Consider the following 14,952-nt stretch of genomic DNA (forward strand, 5'->3'; position numbering starts at 1 on the left):
TAAATGCTAATATATATTGAGTAGGTCTCCCAGATTTATGTTTTTTTTTTACATTTCCATCTGTATTTATCCATATTACCCATATTTATATTTTGTCAGCTTATTGGTATTTATCCATATTTTTTTGTGTTTTGAAAATAAATGAAGTTGAAAATGGAATAGCTCCACATTTATTTTACTGATAAATATGCACTCATACTTTTCTGCCTGTTGCATTTTTGGAAATAAAACAGCGAAATAGAGCGAAAAGCAGTGGCGGTTCCTCCGCTAAGGTGGAGGAGCGTCGCCCCACTGCTTTTTAGTAGTGAAATAAAGGAATAATAAAATGATAAGAACTCAACGTTATTATAATTTTATTTGTTCCAGGTGTGGGAGCTTTACGTGGCAGATGGGGCTGCTTCAATGACAAAGGAGCAGGAGGAGGATTGTGTTTTGCCCTCTCTAAGTCTGCATGAATGTTTGGCCAGCCGTCTTGGGCTGGGCAAACATTAATGCGCAATTTGCATGTTGTCCACCCAGGCTGCATTACAGCATTGGTGGAGAAGAGGAAGCGCACAGGCTCCCATTCCCCGTCTGAGCATCGAGCCATGGCGCTCAGACCAATCACAAAGCTGCATTGCAGCGTTGTGATTGGTCCGGGGAGCCTGGGTGCTTCCTGTTCCGTTCCCGATGCGTGGAGAGATGGAGGAGAGATGAGGCGATAAGGTGTGGTTTTTTTCTTATTATTTTTAGATCGCCCCGCCTCCGGCTTCCCCACTCCCGATCTGAGCCAGCCACCACAGGTAAATATTAGCATTATAAGGTATGCCTGTATTCAGGGAAATCTCAACCTGTTTTTGAAACTTCCCATGCTGTCTTTCTGCTCAGCTGTTGCCCTGGAAATCACAAAGATAGCCTGGAGAGTCACCCACATGTAGCACAATTTTCCGCATTTTCCCGCTTTTAAAAATAAATACAGACAGGAAACACATTGTTTTCTGCCTGTATTGTAAACTAGGAGCCTTAATAATGAGTGATGGAGACTATGCATTACCATAAGAACTTTATTAGAAGTGGTACTAAGCCCGAGGATTGATAATGATAATGGGGTAAGCAGTTTACTTATTTATGTTTATTAGTACAGAAACTGTATACTGATCACAATCTGGCACATGCATCAACAAAGACTTTTGCGATTCCTTAATAGCGAATTTTAAGGAATCGCAATTAAGGAATTGCAAAAGCCTATGCATGTAGGAATCACTATAAAAATAGCGATTCCTTAAAATTCCTTAATTGCTAGTCGCAAATAGCGAGTAGCAATTAAGGAATGCCGTCCCATTCATTCCTATGGGCCTCCAGGCCCATAGGAATGAATTGGAGATTGCAGGAGCAAATTGCGAGTACCAGTAGGTACTCGCAAATTGCTCATGCAATTTCAAGGGTGCAAGGGTGTCAAAATGACACCCTATTGCACCCCTGAAATTGATCTTTGCACATATGTTGCACACACACATGCTCTAAGGGCATGTGTGTGCGCAACATGAAACTTTGAAAAATGCACAAAAGTGCATTTTTCAAAGTTTTTGCAAATTACCATGAAGTTCAACTTCATGGTAATTTGCTCCCCCTATTAGCGAAATCGCTAATTTTTTAACTTTAATGCATTGCATTTAAGGAATCTCAATTTGGGATTCCTTAAATGCAATCGCAATTTAAGGAATCGCTATTTACAGATTCCTTAAATTCCGATTTTTGCATTTGGGATGATGCATCCCAAATGCAAAAATACCGGTCGCAAAGGGGCAGATTCTGCTAATCTGCCCGTTTGCGACCAGTTTTCTCGTTGATGCATCTGGCCCAATGTCACACATAATTCATCCATCCACTATACCTTTGGCCAAGCTTGTAAATAACTATGTGGCATGGAATTCAACTAACTTTCTACCCTCGATAAATCATACACTTCACTCTGACGATGGAACCCATGTTTAAAATCACCATGATTACAAAGGTATCTTTGTGGAGACCGGCCCTGCTTCATCATGGCTGCCCAAACAATAGAGGACCTAAACATTTTAACAGATCATCACTTGGTCCAGTTCTTGACTTTTCTTTTTTTGTTAACCCCTTCTGTGCCATGCCCTTTCCCCCTCCTGTGCCGGGCGTTTCATTAGTAGGCGGGTTCCATGACGAGACTATCTCGTCATGGGCACAGAAGAGGTTAAAGGTTACAGCGATTAATAAGGCCCATGGCCGTCTGAACACTACAAATAATGTAGTACTTGTTATAAATAGCTTCTATCGTAGCCTCTTCCCAATTTACACCTTAACACTGAACAATAGGGTGGCCTACGAATGATAATTGATAGCTATTTGGTCCAGTTCCTTACCTTCCTCCTTTTTGTTAATCTGGGAAAAGTCAAACATAGTTAAATTCTACCCTAGAAATATACAATTCCTGCTATTTCAATATGGCCAATAAGAAAGTAAACAACTTAATATGAAGTTAGCACACCACCATTATGACCACTCCCACAAAAGCCTCTATGCGCTCTTTTCTGTACCACTTAACAGGTTTGGGGGACAGTGGATTCCCACAGACTGCATTCAGAACATGACCGATTTACCGCAGAGACTAACTCTACTCTTAAACCCTGACCACCATTACTGCGGAAGTGAGCCTCTCCATCCCTCTCGGCTAGAATCCATCTACTACGGACCTTGAGATGGATTCAAGCTGTAACATTGCCTCGATTTCCCTCCCCTTTCTAGTTAAGAGTCCATACATCCGAACAAGGTAAACTCCCTAGGTTGACCCTCACTTGACCTATAATTGTAACTTTGAGTTTAGTTATTCTCAATCCCATTCATTCAATTCTATTTACAGAGTGAAATTAAACCTTCAGTCAAGTAATCCATTGACCACTTCAAACTTATTCAGTGCTTCCAAGTGCAATTACCAGGTAATTAGGTCATTATGGCGAAGGCAGAGTGTTATAATAAAGTAAGGCTATGATTTTCATTTATTTCAATTTCCAATGGTCTCTTATGTAGGACCACTGGTGGTGGTCCATACACCAGATGCCTTTTCTGCGGATATACAAGTTTGAAATACCTATAAAGTAGAACATGCACATATGCAACATATGTGAGAGTTTTTGAGATAATAGAGACATTAGATACAAATTGCCAAGCCAAACAGGCATAAAAATTTAATTGCCGATCAAGCGATCCAATATCTACCACTAACTTAATTGGACCCGGACCTTTATAATGACTGGCCATATTAGCAGATGGAAATCTCAAGTCCATCTTACTGTGGATGATAGAATGCATTAAAGACACTCACGCCGAAGTCCAATGATTTGAGCTTCCTTCTATGCATATGTTCTAGCACAGTATGTTGGGAATCAGCAACAATAATTCGATACATTAGTAATAATAGTCCCCTGATCTCTAAAAGATCCCTTGCAGAATGTGCTCTATCACCACTTCACAAACTGCTCTGTTTTTCTTCACTTTCTCTATGAATAGACATATCCCCCATTAATGGCACATGTGTACCTCTGGAACGAACCTATTAGAAATGTGTTTCACTTCAGTATTCACTGGCTTTCCAGCTTTATTCTTACAACTCCTATGAATTGACACACCTCATTTGACTGCCACACCTTCACACTTCTTGCAGTTAAATAGAAAAAGAACACTAGTGGAATGATACCCTGGTTTACCATATTTCACCATGCTATATATGTACTGTAAATAAAGGAAATACCAGTCACATGAAGTTTTGCAGTCTTGAAAAGGCCTCAGACCTGCATGTCTGACGAGCCAAAACATGCGTTGACGGTCTGGAATGGTTTAATTTGTTGTGAGTCCAATTAATTAGGATTGCGATTTCTTGAGGAATTTGTTTAACCTAAGTTTATCCAAAATTTTTGATTATCTCAAATTTAATTACCACACTGACATTATACACCATATCTTTCTAAATATGTGTTATCTTGTCATTAATTTATTGACTGCTTCTAGATGTAGAAATAACGCTTCCTGCTCTTCAGCCTGCGGACAAATTTATAGAGCATTAAAAAAAACTCCCAGAGATCATGCTGAGTTGATTCAATCAAGAACCCTTTATAAATACACTTTGAAGCTAAGAGAAATTACATTAAGAGAAAAAGAGAAAGAGCATGGATAAATTTGCAACTGGCTAGTTCAAAAGGAGATATCTCATTCTTTCGGAAAGGAGTTGACAGTTCTTTTTTACCGATAATCTTAGTACTCTTTTAGATGTACATTGTGATGGATTTCTAATTTTCATCCATTTTTGGTTTTCACAAAGACGTACTGAACTAGTAAATTATCATTATTCCCTTGGAAAGCCATTTTTGTCATTTTTACTTTTGATGAGGTAATAGCAGATCTGCATAGTAGCTCATATTCTAAAGCTCCTGGTCTTGAGGTGGTTCCTATAGAACTTTATAAATCTAATGTCGAGTTCTGGGTGCCTTTAATCACCAATGTCCTAAACGCCGCTAGTTCTTCTCACCTGTCTTAATCAGCGTCTATTATTGGGCCCGTTTTCAAAAAAGGACATTGGATGATCCTTGATGTTATTTTTGATTTCTGTAATTGATTCTATACATAAATTAGCTGGGAAGGATATTTTGGACAGGCTATTGACTTGGGCTCAAATAATGTGATCATCACTAATGTACAATATAGAGCCAGATTGGGCACATTTGAATAGTGCCTTAACTTTAATTTACTAGCTGGAAAACACACAATAGTTTCCCAAAGTTCTATGCACCTAACTTTTTATGGACCTAGGTTCTGTATTTAATCGTATGAACAAATAAACCCTGGTCCATTCAAGCTTCAATGAAGGCCAGTTGTGCTCTTTTGAATCTTCTGATACACTTGCACTTTGATTCACAAACCAGAGTAGAATATGGTAAAAAAGGAGAATGTACTGAATCCTTCCTGTTAATCAAATAATTACATCAGCGTGCATTTTTGCTGCTATACCTTTTATCTTATATATCAACAAATTAAACTCATACCTTGTGGCTAATGGCCAAGATATAACCCAGAAAGGGAAAAGATCAATTTCTGCTATGCTTAATGTAGATGACTCTGTTTGAATATCACACACCATTAATGAATTAATAAAACGTATCGATGTCTTTGTACATTTTATGGACAACCTCGGTCTGGACACCAATTTTTCTAAAACTCATGCCATGATTTACAGACCCAAACTTACTAAAACTAGAATCATGCCCATAAATAATAGGTTAGAAAAGGTAAATTCCTGTGACAACTGTGAATTCAATTCTTTTGGGTGTCAGTCACATTTATAAGCCATTAAGAAGAAACTCTTTACTCTGTCCCAAGGCACTGTTTTTAACTTTGCCTCTCTGCTGGGATCTGATCCATTAAATCATATGGTAGTAATCTATAAAGGTAAATGTTGCTTGATTGTTCAATAAGGAACTGCAATATGGTGCTATGTCAATGTTGTGAATTTACAAACTGAGGAAAACAGACTTCGCTTACACCTCTTGGGTCCACACACCACGCCCCCAAAGTAGCTCACATTGTCACATTATTCCTGCCATGAAGAATTGCTTTTAAGCTACTTGGAGAATTTGCCCAAAATATCTCTTTTATTATTGTGGTTTTCATTTTGTGCCAATAATTCTATTTCTTTCAATAGAGAAATATGGATTTTCTCACAATGAATGAGGTTCCTGGTTTGAATAAGTCAAAACATGCGTTGAGTTGGGTAGGAAGCCCTTATTTGAAAAGCCCATTAGTATTACCAAAAGAAATTTGTTTTGGGCTAGAAATGACTTTTAGGACCTTTAGCACTCACTAAGGGAGTCTGTGGAGCTCTTTGAGTCCTTAGTCAGATCACATTTTTTGCTGATGAAGCTGTTTGTAATTGAACATTATTACATTTTGGTTAATAACTCATAGGACCGTTATCTTTTAACCCAACTTTGAATTTGGAATGATTGATCATTTGATTTCTTTATGCAATAGCTGGGTTTGCTATGGTTGTATTTGTTGTTGTCTCTGTGCCAGGGCTCCTTTGCAAACAGAGAGCATCTTATAGTGTCTGAAGTGGTATTATCCCATGCACGGTGTAATTTCTGGTCCTTTTGGTTAAAAGTTTGGTCTCACGAAATGTAAATTGGCTTTTTGGCTTTGACAGTTGCTATCCAAATGTTTGGTTTGACTTGAAGTTGCTGGCTTTTTATAAGCAACCATTCGGATTCATGATTACTTGCTTTATTAATTTATTTGAGAGTTTTATTTGGCTGTGTACATCTGTGGTTTTCAGATTTTTTATATTGTGATTTTTTAGGTTTTGTTAAACCGAACAAACTTTGTTTGACCCACACGCATATAAATTCATAAACACAAACACATATAAGTGTATATGTAAAGATACATATATATTCACTAAAATATACAATTACAAGCTGAGTTATGCATCTGGCTCAAACGGCTAAAACAAATTAAATTTGCCTGTCACAGTTATGAACGTACAAAACACACCTTAGCTCATAGCGTTGGCCATGTTGATCTTAGCTGTGCTTGTGTATCTGTGGCAGTGACATAAAGGTGTTTAGCGCAAAATGGATGCTGTGAGATGTGGCGTGTTGTATGTTTCTAGAAGCATAACTAGTGAATTGCACTGGATTTACAAATTTATGCCAGAACCATAAATCAGTTTAGAACTAGGTCTGTTTCAAGGCATTCCCTGCCTATTTCCCTTTGTGCACCACCTTTCGGCATGCACATCGGAGGTTAAGTGCTGGGCCGAACCTTCATTAGAGCCTGCAGCTAACCTGCCATGGATTCCCAACCCCATTTTGCTTGGCCTTCAGCCGTGCACAGAGGGCGTTAGCAGCAGGGCAGGTCCTGTGGCCAGGCTCTGTGCTTAATCTGTGGATGGGCACAGAAACTTGTATGGGCCGGGCATCCTACCATCCAAGCAAAACCAGACTCTCTTGATAGTGTTAAGCTTTTGCTTGAGCTTTTTTTTGCACTGCCTGCATCTCGTCAGGCACAAAAATGCAGTTTCATGCAGCACCTAAAATAGGCACTCATGAGTCATGTGCTGTTTTGTGTTCTTTTTAGGTCTCGCCTGAGCCAGCGAATGCGCTGCTCTGCGAGACATTTAGTAAGCGGTTTTTGAAAGGGCCACCACAGGATTTTGGTGGCCTCAAGCTTGCGTGCACGCGCGCAGCCACCATCTGTCTTTCCTCCGTCACACAACTCCCGCTTCTCCCCCTCCCACCACAGATCGCTGCTCGCAGCCGCTCGTGCGCGCGGCCAATGCTTGCATCGCTAGGCGCTCTTGATCGCGATCACAATCTCTTTCACTTTCGCGGCCAATGCTTGCCTTTTCTATTTCTCTACAAGGTAATGTCTTGGGACGTAAGCAATCCTTTCCACAAAAAAGTTCTTCAATGCACATAAAACCCCAACCCATTCATATCTCATCGTATATGTAGGAACATTTTGTAATGTTCACTTCAGTGCCACATTTTAATATATTTCTCTGCACTAGAAAGTTCAAACCAGTGTCCAGGTGCCACTTTTCCTGGTAAAACCCATCTGCGATGGTTAGGTCATAGCAGAAGTCATCGCGGGGAGGCATGGAGACTGACGGAGTCTTATTTTCGCTGGTACATATCGTAGCCAAGTACCTTTCCACTGCAATGATGACAACAGGTTGGTGATCGTCGATGGTTATGCTCAGGGTGGGATAAGTGGTTACTTTAAGAAATGTACTTTCTAGCCAGGAATGTGGCCTCGGTGCTGTGCCATTGGCACCAATATCATAATCTGCTGCCTCCCTGACTCTTTCAGGCACCCCAGACTCCATATTCATACCGGTGGCGCATTTTCCGTATGTGCTCGGACGTCACTAGTTGAGTGAAAATGCAGTCGTGCAGGCGAGGACCCATAACAACTCCCCCATCCAATCCGCTCCACTCAGCCTGTTCTCGTAGACCATCGGAAAGCTACTCTATTTGAAACTAGCTAGGGTTTCTCGCTAAGGGCCGACATTGGTTGGAGCTCGGAGGCAGTACTACCGCCCCACAAGCCCTGCGATTGGGTAATAAAATTACTAATCCAAGGCCCCGGAAGTAATGGTCCAGCCGCTCGCTGGCCATGGCCTGTTGACAGTGCAGCTGGCTGTGTAGAGGCGACGGTCAGACCAGGGAAAGGGGGTGACATTGCAGAGGCATATCCCGGTGGCCTGTACCGACAGAAACAAATAGCACTTGCAGGGGTACTCTAAGCAGCTTGTGGTGGAGAGAAAAGGGGCTGCTCGTGAGGCTCTTGGAGACATGGCAGAAAACATGACAGGCCCTGCAGTCTGAGCTGGTAGAAGACGGTAGTGTTTGGCTCCCAAAAATTTTTGTTTTTCACATACACCACATCCCCTTACAAGGTTTATGAGGAGTGAGGCTGAGTCAAGTAACGTTTTCCTCCAGCCATTATATGCCTATGCCGTCATAGACTATTAAGTAGCCATCCTTCCTCTCATGGCTTACCAATATTTATGTAGATCTTAACAAATGAAGCATCTCGCTATACTACCTCTAAATACATTGTCCGCACAGAACAAACTTTGTCACAATAGATAGCGCCAAACGGATCACCTTTACTTAAGTGCATAGCTGTGGAGAAATGCCCGAATAAATAATCATACTTCTCCAATAGGAATATCACATTGGTTCACAAATATTTGTATTGGTTTTCAAACAAATAATTTCCCTTTACAAGGCACATGAGGAGTTAGCCTCTGTCAAGCAACCTTTCCATCAAGGGTACCAAATTTGCCACACTCCAGCCAATGTATTTATGTGGGGTTAAAGACAAATAGGTAGTCATCCTTTCTCTTAGGCTCACTAATATTCATATTGATCCTATAAATGCAGCCTCCCTCTACAGTATCTATATGTAAATTGTCTGAGCCAAACAATATTTGTCACAGCACATGGTACCAAACGAGTCACCCCTCACTTCAATCCATTCCTCATCATTAATGTCTGAATCAGTTGCGGGTGGTGTTGCGTGCGGGGGGGGGGGTATTTGTACAGGGTCGTGGGACAAAATAAACAAGCATTGGCATAGCCAATAGGTCTCGCCTTTGGGACCTTGTAAGTGTTTAACCACGCAACAGTTAATGTTGTTGCACCAAGGATATTGTGCTGCATAACTAAATACTTATAAGGTCCCAAAGGCGAGACCTATTGGCTATGCCAATGCTTGTTTAAGTTGACTCTAGACAGAGCTTGCACTGTTAAGCGAACCGTTGTCTGTACTTTGTGGGGTCTGACTCCTCTCATGCCTTGGATTGGCTTTTGTCTGTGTCATTTAAAAATTGAAGCCTGCACATAGTGATGGGTGCATGTCCCACCTTTTTTGAGAAGTTCATGCCCATGGAGTATTGTCGCAGGTACGAGCAGCTGCGCGCACGTAGCCCCTATGTGCAGTGCAGCCGATAAGTGCTTGTAGTGCCTCTTGCTGGGAAGTATTGCTGCGAGTACGAGTAGCGACATGTACAGTCCCTACATGAAGTGCTATCCTGGGACTGGAGTCGATGAGTGCTTGCCTTGCCTCTTACTCTCTGCTGGATCTTGTGCCCGTCCTCTTCTGGGCTCCTCCCCCTGATGTTCGGGGTCCGACGGGCTCTCCTCACCTCCTCTCTCTCATGAAGCAGTGAGCTCCTTGCACCGTCTCACACAGCCTGCATCCTGCTCCCTTCCTGTCATCAGCTGTTCATTCATCCTGCGCTGCCAGTGCCAGAGGGGACTTCACAGCCTCGGATATCCAAAGGCCCCTCCTCTCCGGACACAGTGCATAGTGCTGTCTTCTGCCTAATGAGTGGCTTCTCTTAAACAAAGATGAGGGAAGAGTGGACAGGACGTTCAAATACAGCGTTATCGTTTTCATTTGCAGCTCGGTGCTGTTCGCAGACTGAGGGTTTTGTGGTGTTAGTGCTTCATCTGCTAGTGACCCATTATTATATACTTCTGTTAGAATCTTACTTTGTACTTGTGCACATATTCTATGTATTACTTGCAACAGAATGTTTGGGCTATGTCTCTCCTGTGTTTGCTCTACAGTACAATCTGCAAGTAAGCCCACTTCAATTTTGCAGACAAGTTTGGGACTCTATTTTTGTTTTCTGCTCACTTCCTTTGTTCGTACATCTCACAAGGTACTGTAATCTTAATTTTTTTTTTCGTTATCTTTGAGGGCTCAAGGACTCTTTCCTCTACAATTCCAAAATCCTCGGATCAAAGCTAAAAGATTTCAGACACCTCGTTTATCTTGTACGTGACACGTACGTTTCGGCACCATTTACAGACTTTGCTCTATCGCTGTGTGCCATCTTCCTTTCATTCACCACGGTGGAGTGGGTTTATCTATAGCATAAACTCCTGGATTATACCATCAAATTTCACGGTATTTTTATGCCTGTTTGAGTTAAGACTGAGGCGAGACAAATACAATTAGGAGAAGCAAATGCATAACCAAATGTCGCTATAAAAGGTATTATTGCCGTTAACATATTAGTCAGCATACTTGGAGCACCATCGTTTTCCAACTTGGTGGGATATGAACTTTGCTTCTTAGTGACAGCAATACCTCTTTATTTTCCCATATAGGACTGCAGGTTTTATGATTGGAACCTATTCCATATCACTAAAAGCTTTCAAACATCCATCTCGATGTACATGAGGTAAGTAGTATGTTCTCGCTGTAGTCAATCAAGTAGTGAAACAGGATATTTTGAGATAGGCTATCCTCTGAATTTTTGCCTGCTCTTTTTCGACAGAATGTAGAGATTTTTAAAAAACACTTGACACAGCGAAATATATCAAAAAAGTGTCAGTGGAGAAAAATCAGTAGGAAGTCTCCAAATAGAAATCTTTGCCCTAACGTATGGCACTTGTTCTTTGGAGAGTTGGTTACAATGGATAATTGTTGGTGTGGTTTTTATGGCTGTCAACACTTTGTCCTTATTTTTATAAATGACAAATTGGTGGTGTTGACAGGGTCATTGGGGCACTTTGTTGACTCATTGTTAGCCCTTAGTCAGTAGGGGCTAGATGAGTACACTGTTTGGTGGTGATGGTGATCGGCACTGCATGACTGACACGGATTGTAGATTTTTAACATGTGGTCAAAGTGAAAGAAATTAAAATACAGTTAATCTGTATAAACAGTATTGTGGTCCAATCAACATAACTTTGTGAGAATATATACATCTCTTGTGGGCTATTTTCTTAATGTACCTATACCCTTTTAGGTTTCTCCCCCCCCCCCGGGTTGAGCGGCTTTGATCTGATATCTGGCAGGTCCTGAGGAAGGTAGCGTCACATTCCACTACAAGCCACCGAAACGCGTCAACCAATACTTTTCAGATCCTGCTATATGCAGTAGTTGTATTTGGTCACTAAGACTATTATATCATCTATTGTCTTGTACTTGCCAGATGTATGAAATGATGAGTGTGGTGTGAAGGGAGTGTAAGACATGTGTATGAATGAGAGGATGCTGATAGGATGTTTGTTGTCTCTCTACCTGGGGTTATTTATTGCTTTTTTCTGATTCAATATTTATGTATGACTATATAATTCCTTGATAACAATAATGTGTATAATTGTTTATGTATAGTATTTTTGAAAAAATTATTAAAACAATTTTGCTAAAAGAAACAAAATAAAAATATACTTAAATAGATGAAAACTGTTGTATCATAATGTTGTTGTAAATTGATAGTTAGCCCACTTTTTTTAAATTTGTGCTGAATCATTTAAAAGAAGTATAGGTCAAGAGGGAGACTTTTTTCTTGTTGTTAGGTTTGGCACCAAACATTTGTATTTGCCATTTCATTGAATTTCAGACATTCCTTTTCTTGGTCCTAATTTGCAATATAACGTTGGGATTATAAATATGCATTGATTTTAACCACGAATGTAGAGAACAAATAATCTGTTTTTATTTACTTCCCACCTGTCTGCTTCTTAATTCTATTTCAGCCAGCTGTCTTTGCCGCTTCAAAGCCTTGTCGTATGTCATGATTGTCCTCACAGGTGAAATATCCCAGTCAGAGACTTGGATAGGGCGGGATATGTGTAGGCGAAGGGGACGTTCATTCAGCTCCAGACATCTCCCTTTCAGGGACAGGTGAACGGTTATCATCCTAGAAAAAGGGATTCGCAAAGTTCGGCCCCGGGGTCGCACGCGGCCCTCTTGACCTTTAATTGCGGCCACCTGGTGAAGAGCAGCACTGGGCTGTTGTTCACTTGACAGAGCAGGAACATTCAGGAGGCTGTGAACAGGGCGTACTTTATTTACAGGTTATCTAAAGCAAAGGTAAAAAAGCAAAGAGTGTTCTCTAAACAACTTATCTTTAGAATGCATCTGCTTTGCATCCCCCTACAGCCACCTTTCAACACCCGACCTTCCCCTGCTGGCATCGATCAGGCCCTCAGGAAGCCACAGACCATACTTTGTGGCCCCCCGGGAAATGTTTGTGAGTACCCATGTCCTAGGACGAAGAAACTGGGACGGGCTCAATAAACTACTGTGCTTCAAGTTATAGCATGAAGTAATTCATAAAAGTTGGATTGCGTTTTTGGTTAGTGTCTCTGAGTCTTGCTTGTACTCATTAAATATATGCAGATGCTGTGAACTCAATCACTAAATATGTTTTATACGTTGACCGTTTTAGGTTACAGGATAGTTTGTTTACGGAGGTACATCGAGTACCTAATCAGCTGGTAAGAACAATGCACAGTATTTCTAGCACCAAGTCACTGCTGCTGATAGGAGCCGTTTCCCATTTAATAATGTATTATGCAGATACCTGTAAAGGAATAAATAGATCTGCAGCTCCCATTGTCCCATGAGTGAGAGATGTAATGCTGATTGTTTGTATAGATCCTTTGCCATCTCGTGGTCACTCCAAAGCGTTCGAGGGAAATGAATATCTGGCTAAGCAGATATGACTGTGTCTGCTAGAAACGTGCTTAACCAGTGAATGGATCAGAAGTAGTGTTTTCTTCTTCTAGAAGAATTTCCCCTATAAATGTGCATTTTAATATATTCAATAAACGCAGAAGAAGAACGTTTTTGAATTGTTATACACATTTATTCATATAAACCTTTGTTAATGTGCATAGACGTGACACCCACGTTGGTGAAACAAGACAACACTAAAAAACATGTATAAAGAAACTGTGTTGTTGATGGTGTGTTGGTTTTGCTCTTGCGTTTGCATACTTTTGTGCATCTGGCATGCATACATCTGCGTGCTGTTGCTTACTGTGGTACACCCTAGTGGCCAGGTTTACAGACACTGACCTACTACTATTTGTATACCTTGAGGCGGAAGACAGGTGACCAGCAAAATATCATCTTTCCTAAACCTTTTCAGCATTGTGGGCTATCCTCTATGAAGGACACACAGCTGCTTGGAGGAAGTTCAGCAAGGAGAACACATTCGCTGTCGTTTGTGGGATTCCAATTGCAAAATACGTTTAGAAGTAGAGCTGTGCAGAGCTGTAATACAATTAGCAACCCAAGCAGCACCCCACATTGTTTAAGCCCCTATTGTACAATTCATAAACACAAATGTCATTGGGGATTGACTCTGCATGTTTTAATTTTGATATTTGAACAAGTCTTGGCATTTTATAAGGTTTTTTAAATTTGTGCGCAATGAAAGGTGCCCTATCGTTGTAAGTATGTTTCATCATTTTCAAACTTGGTAACACAATCCACACAAATACACTCCACACCATGCCACATAATTCCAGTCAGCATAATGTCACTCAATGCCGCATACTTCCACGCCACACAATTCAACTCTACACATTTCCGTTCCACACCACATAATTCGAAAACAAACCACATTTTGCAAGTCAACAACACAATTGCACAACACACTAAATACATGCAATCCACACCACAGAATTTCACATCATGCCACGAAATTGAACAGAACACCAAATAATTAAACTCCACAACATACCACTCCACAACACAAAATGCTATTCCACATAATTACACTGTATGACACACAATCCCACTCCACATCATTTCAGTACACTCAATACCACATAATTACTAGCCACATATTTCCAGTGCACACCATGCCACATACGTTCACTACAAAAATCCACTTCGCCCCACACAATTCCACCAAACACAATCCCACAACTAACAATTCCAATCCAACCCACATAATTATACTCCACACCACATACATCCCCTCCTCTCCAAACCAAAACACATGGGTAAAATGCTCTCTTACAAAGCCAATACTTCTAACTTTCACAAATTCAAGACCAATTTGCATAGCAAATGCTTGTTCTTATGGAATGCTTACTAATTTTGATGCATCTGGGTACTTGGACCACTGCGCAAGGTTAATTACCTTTGGACATGGCTCCTCATGACTGTTGCATTTTTTTGAATCAACAAAAGAGAGGGGGGACCGAGGAGCAAATTATGGTCCAGTGTCTGCGCTCCTCTAACATGATACTTAAACCAACAGAAGACACTGTTCCAAAGGAAGGGTGCTAAATAGCCCCTACCAGAAAGCAAAAAGGGGGAGAAAGTCCTAGGTGTAGGATGGGACCCGGCACAAAGGATAAAGAACAAAGCTTGTCCCCTGTTGCCCTCACACACCCGAAGGTGTCATGCTTCATCATCGGGCATTTGCTCCTCGTCGGGCCCGGCGCTGCAATGCCCTACGGGTCCCCCAAAGGGTCACTTTAGCGGAGATCTTTTGGGGAAATGCCGGATGGTGCATGTGGGTGTGTGGGGTGCGGGTCCCTAAAAGAGGGTAAAACAGAGTGCGTGCAAGATAAGTAAAAAATTGTATTCCGGGGTTACTAAATCAAAAAGCTCAAGCAAGGATAT

The sequence above is a fragment of the Triturus cristatus genome, chromosome 2_1 (genome assembly GCF_964204655.1).
Source record: "Triturus cristatus chromosome 2_1, aTriCri1.1, whole genome shotgun sequence".
Lineage (NCBI taxonomy): Eukaryota > Metazoa > Chordata > Amphibia > Caudata > Salamandridae > Triturus > Triturus cristatus.